Source organism: Chrysochloris asiatica, unplaced genomic scaffold, assembly GCF_000296735.1.
Source record: "Chrysochloris asiatica unplaced genomic scaffold, ChrAsi1.0 scaffold00161, whole genome shotgun sequence".
NCBI lineage: Eukaryota > Metazoa > Chordata > Mammalia > Afrosoricida > Chrysochloridae > Chrysochloris > Chrysochloris asiatica.
This window is the reverse complement of record NW_006408679.1, coordinates 3,798,839-3,806,281: the sequence shown is the minus strand read 5'-3', so window position 1 is coordinate 3,806,281 and position 7,443 is coordinate 3,798,839.

Here is a 7,443-nt window from a genome sequence, read left to right as displayed (position 1 = left end):
GGAGCTCTGCCTGGAATCTGCTTTGCCTGGTATTCTGTGATATTGCTGATGGAGAACCTCACTGCACCTGTACCCTAGCTGCCACCAAGTGCCACTTCTTTCCTTGTCTTTTTAATAACCTTTGCTTTCTTATATATGATGTTCTGGATGTCATCCCACAATTCTTCTGGTCTTCGGTCTCTAGTGTCTAATGCATCAAATCTATTCTTAAGATGATCTCTAAATTCAGGTGGGATATATTCAAGGTCATAGTTTGGCTTTCGTGGACTTGTTTTAATTTGCTTCAGCTTCAGCCTGAAATTGCATTTGAGCAATCGACTGTCTGTTCCAAGTCTGCCTCTGGCCTTGTTTTGGCTAATGATATGGCATGTTTACACTGTATTTTTTTCACAGATATAGTCATTTTGATTTCTGTTTATTCTATTTGGTGAGGCCCATGTGTATAATCAACATTTGTATTGTTCAAAAAAGTTATTTGCAATCAACAAGTCTTATAAAATTCTATCATGTGATCTCCAGCATGAGTTCTATTACCAAAGCCATATTTTCTAAGTACTAATCCTTCCTTTTTGTTTCCAACCTTTGCATTTCAATCAGCAGTAATTATCAGTATATCTTGATGGCATTTTTGATCAATGTCATACTGAAGAAGTTGGTAGAATTCTCTATTTTCATGATCACTGGTTTTTGTGGTTAGTGTATAAATAATAGTTTATGCACTGGTCTTCATTAACTAGTCTTTCTTGTAGGCGTATGGATAGTATCCTATCACAGACAACAGTATACTTCAAAATACATCATAAAATGTTCTTTTTGACGATAAATATGATCCCATTCCTCTTCAATTTATCATTCCCAGCATATGTGATGTTTCAGATTAGAAATGGCCAATACCAGTTCCTCTCAACTCACTAATGTCTAGGATATTGATGTTTATGCATGCCATTTCATTTTTGACAACTTTCAATTTTCCTAGATTCATACTTCATACATTCACTGTTCCAATTATTAATGAGCATTTGTAGCTATTTCTCTTCATTTTGAGTTGTGCTCCATAAACAAATAAAGGTCCTGAAAGTTTTGCTCTATTTGCATCATTACAGGCAACTCTACTTTCAAGAGATAGCCCTTCTCCAGTTGTATTTTGAGCCTCTTCCAATTTGAGGGGCTCATCTTCCAGCACTATATCTCACAATATTTTGATGCTTTTCATTGTGTTTCAGTATTCAATATTGCGGTGCTCTCTGACGGTGTTTCATTATTCATAAGACTATCAATGGCTAATAACTCAGAAATCATCTGCTTTTTCTTCTTCCGAGTCTATCTTTGTCTGGAAGTTCAGCTGAAACATGTCCACCCTGAGTGACACTGCTGGCATTCAAAATATCTGTGGCATAGCTTCCAGCATCTCAACTACACGTAAGCCACAACATTGTGACAAACTGACAGATAAGTGGTGGGTTCTTGTGTATAGAGAAGCTAAAGTGAGTGGAAGAAGCATGAAATAAAAGAACTGAACAAGATTTTGCCAGGGCAGCTTGAGAAGAAAAAGTAAATGATTAAAATGAACATTGTAAAGACCTGAAGTCAGAAAATCAAAAGGGAAAAACAGCAATTATCAAGCTGAAAAAAAAACTGAAGAAAAAATTCAAGTCTCAACTTGCAATACTGAAGAACTCCATGGGTAAAATATTGAATGATACAGAAAGCATCTAAAGAAGATGGAAGGAATACACAGAGTCACTGTACCAGAAAGAAATGGTAGGTGTTCAACCATTTCAAGACGTAGCATATGATGATGAAATGATGGTACTGAAGGAAGCAGTCCAAGGTGTACTGAAGGAATTGGCAAAAAACAAGGATACATAAACTGAAATCCAATTTAAAATGGAAAAATTGAAATCTTTCAACAAAATGATGCAGAGATGGAGGCTGTTGATTTTGTATATATGCACTTAATTATATTGAAGAATTTCCCTAATATTCCTATTTTTGTTGGGAGTTTTTATCAGGAATTGGTGTTCGATTTTATCAAATACCTTTTCTGCATCAATTGACATGATCATGTGATTTTTCCTTTGTTGTATTTATGTAGTGGATTACATTGTTTTTCTCATTTTGGACCATCCCTGCAGTTCTGGTATGAATCCCGCTTGGTCATGATGTTGTACTATTTTAAAAATGTTATTAGATTCTATTGGCTAGGATTTTGCTAAGAATTTTTGCATCTATGTTACTGAGGGATATTTGTCTATAATTTTCTTTTTTAATGATGTCTTTGCCTGGTTTGGGTATCAGGGTTATGCTTGCTTCATAAAATTAATTTGGGAGTTTTCCATCCTTTTCTGTATTTTGGGATCGTTTGAGCAGAATTGGTGTCAACTCCTCTCTCAATATTTGGTAGAATTCACCAATGAAACCATCTGGGTTCAAAGTTGTTTTTTTTTTTTTTTTTAAGTCTTTAAATGACTTGATTAACTTCTTTTTTGTTATAGTGTCCTGTTCAAGTTTTCTACTTCAGTCTGTGTTAGCTTAGGTAGGTTGTGTGTATCTAGAAATTTGGCGACTTGTTTTAGATTTTCAGATTTGGAGGCATACAGTTCTTCATAGTATTTTGTTGTTACCTGCCTTTTTGTTTGGTTGTTTTTGTTGTGATGTCACCCACTTCATTTCTTATTTGCATTATTTGTATCTTGTTCTTCTTTTCTTTTGCTAGATTTACCAGTGGTTTCTGAATTTTATAAATTCTTTCAAAGAATTGACTTCTTGTCTTGTGGATTCTTTCAATTGTTTTTCTGTTTCATTTATTTCTGCTCTGTTGTTGTTGTTAAGTGCCAGCAAATGGGTTCACACTCATAGTGACCCTGTATATGGGTTCCAAGGAGTGACTGAAGGGTCTCAACCACTGATCTTTCCGTTGTTAGTCCAGTGGTTTTCCTACAGTGCCACACCAGGACTCTGCACTAACTTTTATTATTTTCTTTCCTCTGGTGGCAATAGGCTTACTTTGCTGCTGTTTTTCTAATTGTTGGAGATGTTGGGCTAAGGGGCTGATTTTAGTTCTTCTTTTTGGATGTGTGTATTTATTGTTATAAATTGTCTTTTGAGTACTGCTTTGGCTATGCCCCAAAGGTTTTGGTACATTGTGTTTTTATTCTCATTTGATTCAAGGAAATTTTAATCTCATTTTTTCGATTAGCCAGTAGCTTTTAGCAGGTGTTATTCAGTTTCCATATATTTAATTTTTTTCTTGATGTTCCTATTACTGATTTCTAATTTTATAGTTTGTGATCTGAAAAGATATTTTGTAGTATTTTGATATTTAAATTTTACTGAGGTTTGCTTTGTATTCTAACATACAGGCTATTCTGGAAAATGTTCTGTGTGCACTGGAAAAGAACGTATACGGTGCTGTTTTTGGTTTGAGTGCTTTGTATACGTCTATGAGATCAAGTTGGCTGATATGTTTTATAGTTGTTCTGTGTCTTTGTTGAGTTTCTTTCTAGTTGTTCTTTCCTTCATTGAAAGTTGTGTATTCCTTCATTGAAAATCTCCTACTGGTAAGGCACTGTGGGTTAATGTGCTGGACTGCAAAGTCAGTTTGAACCACAAGGTCAGCAGTTCAAGCAGAGAAGCCCTATGCAGGGTTGCTATGGGTCAGAACCAACTTGATGGCACTTAATAACAATTGTTATTGTAGAGTTGTCAGTTTCTTTTTTTAGTTCTATTAGAGTTTGGTTTATGCATTTTGAGGGTTTTTCATTGGGGGCAAAGATATTTATTATAGTTATGACCTTTTTCTCAATTGACCCCTTAATAATGATATAATTTCCTTCTTAGTCTTTTATGCTTGTTTTTGCCTTAAAGTCTATTTTATCAAATATTAAAATCGCCACTTGTTTTTTATTACTGTTAGCTTGATTCTTTTTTCCATTCTTTGATTTTTGTCTTTTTGTGTAAGATGTGTCTCCTGTAGGCAATATATTGAAGGACTCTGTTTTCTTCTCTATTCTGATACTGTCTCTTGACTAGTGCATATAATTCACTTACATTCAGTGTGATTATCAATAGGTATGAATTGATTAAGGAGTCCTGGTAGCAGAGTGTGTGATGTGTTGGACTGCTAACTGCAGGGTCAGCAATTCAAATCCACCTGTCGCACCACAGGAGAAAGATGAGGCTTTCTGCTCCTGTAAAGATTTACAGCCCCAGATTTTTAGGAAAATGGCGGACTAGGCAGATATACTATGTGGTCTCTCTATAACAAACACATGAGAGACAGATGAAAATTGTAACCCTGAACTTTGAAGGACCGTTAGAGACGTGGATTGAGTGCTAGCTAGGAGAAGCTGAGTAGAGATGTCAAGAGAGGGAGACTGACTGGTGAACAGCTAGCCAGAGAAGACACGACCATTTTGTGAGCAACTTTAGTAACAGACAGTGACCTGACAGCAGATTACCACAGACAATTAGAAAAGTGCGATTCCTCCTGCTCCCACCCTCATCTACCCTCAGCACAATCCTTGCTTGTTGGAGTTCTGAGCCATGTGGTTGGGAGCCACATCAGTGTGAGGTGGAGGTTCAGCAGTATTATTTTGGTTCCTGAATTCAGGAGGGCTTAACTCTAGACCTACAGAACCGGAAGAGACACCAGGCCAGTATTTAGCCAGTCATCTTGCCCTCAGCTGACATGTGGCCCTAACAGACGCTGAAACCATCTCCATCAAGGGCTTCCGCGAACTACTTCCTAACTTCCGTGAACCACTGCACTAACTTTTCTTATTTTCCACCGAGGCTGATAGGAACTCCATCTAGGGCCAGGAACCCTGCTGTCACATCCCTCCCATGCCCACCTTGTGAATTGCTTGACTTAGAGGACAGCCCCCCTCCCTGAGTTTTCTCTGTTGTTTCATTGATTTTGATTCTTTCTTTCCCTTATTCTGTTTCTAGTCCCTTTAATTTTATCCTTTTTTAACCTCCACTAACTTTTCCTTTTTTTTTCTTGTTTCTCATTTCCCTTTTTTATCCCGTTTGACCTTTCTTTACTACTCTCTTGATCTTTTCATCATCCTGCTCTCTCCAGTTTTTCTAAGCATTTTTAAAAAAAATGCTTCCTTTTATTTCCTCTCTTATTTTTCAATTCCGTAGCTCCATTTTGCTGTCCTTTTTTTTTCTTTTGGTTAGTCTTAACTTCTAAAATATTTCTTCCTTTTATTTTCTCTTCTATAGCTCCGTTTATCTATTCCTCTTTTGTCTTTATAGTTATTATATATACATATATTTCTAGTTGCTGCCTACTTTTATCACGTTTCCCTCTTTTCATTGTTAGTTCCATGTTTATTCTGTTTTTGTGTAGGGGGGTAGATTTGTATTAGGCAAATCTGCTGCACAAGACCTCTTTAACATATTCAAGAGCAAAAATGTCAGTTTGAGGAATAAGGTGCACCTGACACAAACTATGGTACTTTCAACAACCTCATATGCATGTGAAAGTTGAACAGTGAATAACAAAACCATAGAAAAAATGATGCTATTGAGTTATGGAGTTGGAGGCGTCTATTAAAAGTCCTATGAACTGCCAAAAGAACAAATCAATCTATGTTGGAATAAATACAGCCAGAATGCTCCTTGGAAGTCAGGATAGCTAGACTTTTCTCATACTTCTGACATATTATCAGCAAGGTCTAATTACTGAAGAGGGATATCATGTTTGGCAAAGTAGAGGATTGGAGAAAAAGAGGAAGACCCTCCCTCCCCCGCCCCCCCACCATGAGATGGATTGACACAGTGGCAGCAGCAATGGGCTCAAATATGGCTACAACTGTGACGTTGACCCAGGACCGGCCAGTGTTTCATTCTCTTGTGCATAGGGTGGCTATGAGTCCGTACTGACTTGATGGTATGAATTGGGCTGTGAACCGCAAGGTCAGCAGTTCGAAACTACCAGCAGTTCCGCGGGAGAAAGATGAGGCGTTCTGCTCCCGTAAAGATTTACAGCCTCGGAAACCCTGTGCAGGGTTGCTATGAGTCGGAACCGACTCCACGGCACTTAACAACAACAACAAAAAAAAATATTGTTTCAAAATTTGCATTTATTTTTTCTGTGTTTTTGTAGTGTAGTCCTGAATTCTTCAAAATTTTTCTTCATGTTGTCCTTGCTTTCCGCTATCTTTCTGTCAATCAACGTTTGCTGTTGTTAAGTGCATTGGAATTGGTTTAAACTCATAATGACCCTGTATAGGGATTCTGAGGCTTTAAATATTTTGCAGAGTAGAAAGCCTCATTTTTCTTCTGCAGAGAGACAGGTGGTCCTGAAATTCAGTGGTTCACAGTCCAGTGCTTATCCTATAGAGCCACTGTGCTCCCTCAGCCCATTGTAAGTATCTAAATATCAGTCTTTTGAACTCTTTCTCAAGTAGTTCAATGACCTTTTCTTCCTCAGAATTTTTTTCTGTCTCTGAATCTTGGCCATTTATTACAGTCACAGTCTCTTGTTTCTTTGTGTGAACTAAACTTGTCTGTTGTCTCCAGGACATTGTGATGTTGTTGGGTTTGTGTTTTATTGATGATTGTAAGTTGGTGTGTTCTTAGGCTCCCCCCAGTTGTCTTCTGTCGCTGTGGTTTTCTAATGGAAGCATGTGTACCATTCTCCAGTTGCCATTCATGCAGCTCCATTTACAGTGGGTTTGGCTAATGTCAGCTACTACGTATCATTGATCAGATGGTATAGAAATTGGCATTGGCTCTTCCCCTGTGGGGAGAGTATAGAGGGTAGAGTTGTGGTTGTGTTGTATGGGAATGTTTGCTGTCTTGCATTGGCCGGGGCAAGTAAAAAAAGCACACACAAACACTCACACACACAAGAAAACAAAACAGAACAAACAAGCAAACAACAGTGAAAACAAAATAGTGAAGCAGAAAAAAGACAAAAATAGACAGCAACAACAGCAAAAATGAATATAATAACTACAAAAATAAAATGGGGACAAGATAATGGAACTATAGAGGAGTATAGTAAGAGAAAAAATAAAAGAAACAATTTTAAAGAAAGAACAATGCAAAAATAAAACAAACAAAAACCAGGAAGAGGTAAGATGAAAAGAGAAAGAATGAGAGTTATAAAGAAAGACTGAAAGAAAAAAAAGAAAAGGGGGAAGTGAGAGAAACGGAAGAAAAAAGAATGAAAAAAAAAAAGTAGAAATTGTTGTTGTTAAGTGCCGTTGAGTTGGTTCTGACTCGTAGTGACCTTGTACAGGGTTTCTGAGGAACAGCTGGTGCATTTGACCTGCCGACCTTGTGGTTCAAATTGGCCTTGTGGCCCAGTGATTATCCTAGGGCACCACACCTAGAAAGAAAAAAATTCAAGGGAAGGAAAAGACAGAGAAAAAATAATAAACAAATAAAAGTAATAAAACAATGAAAGGAAGTAAAACAAAATAAGTT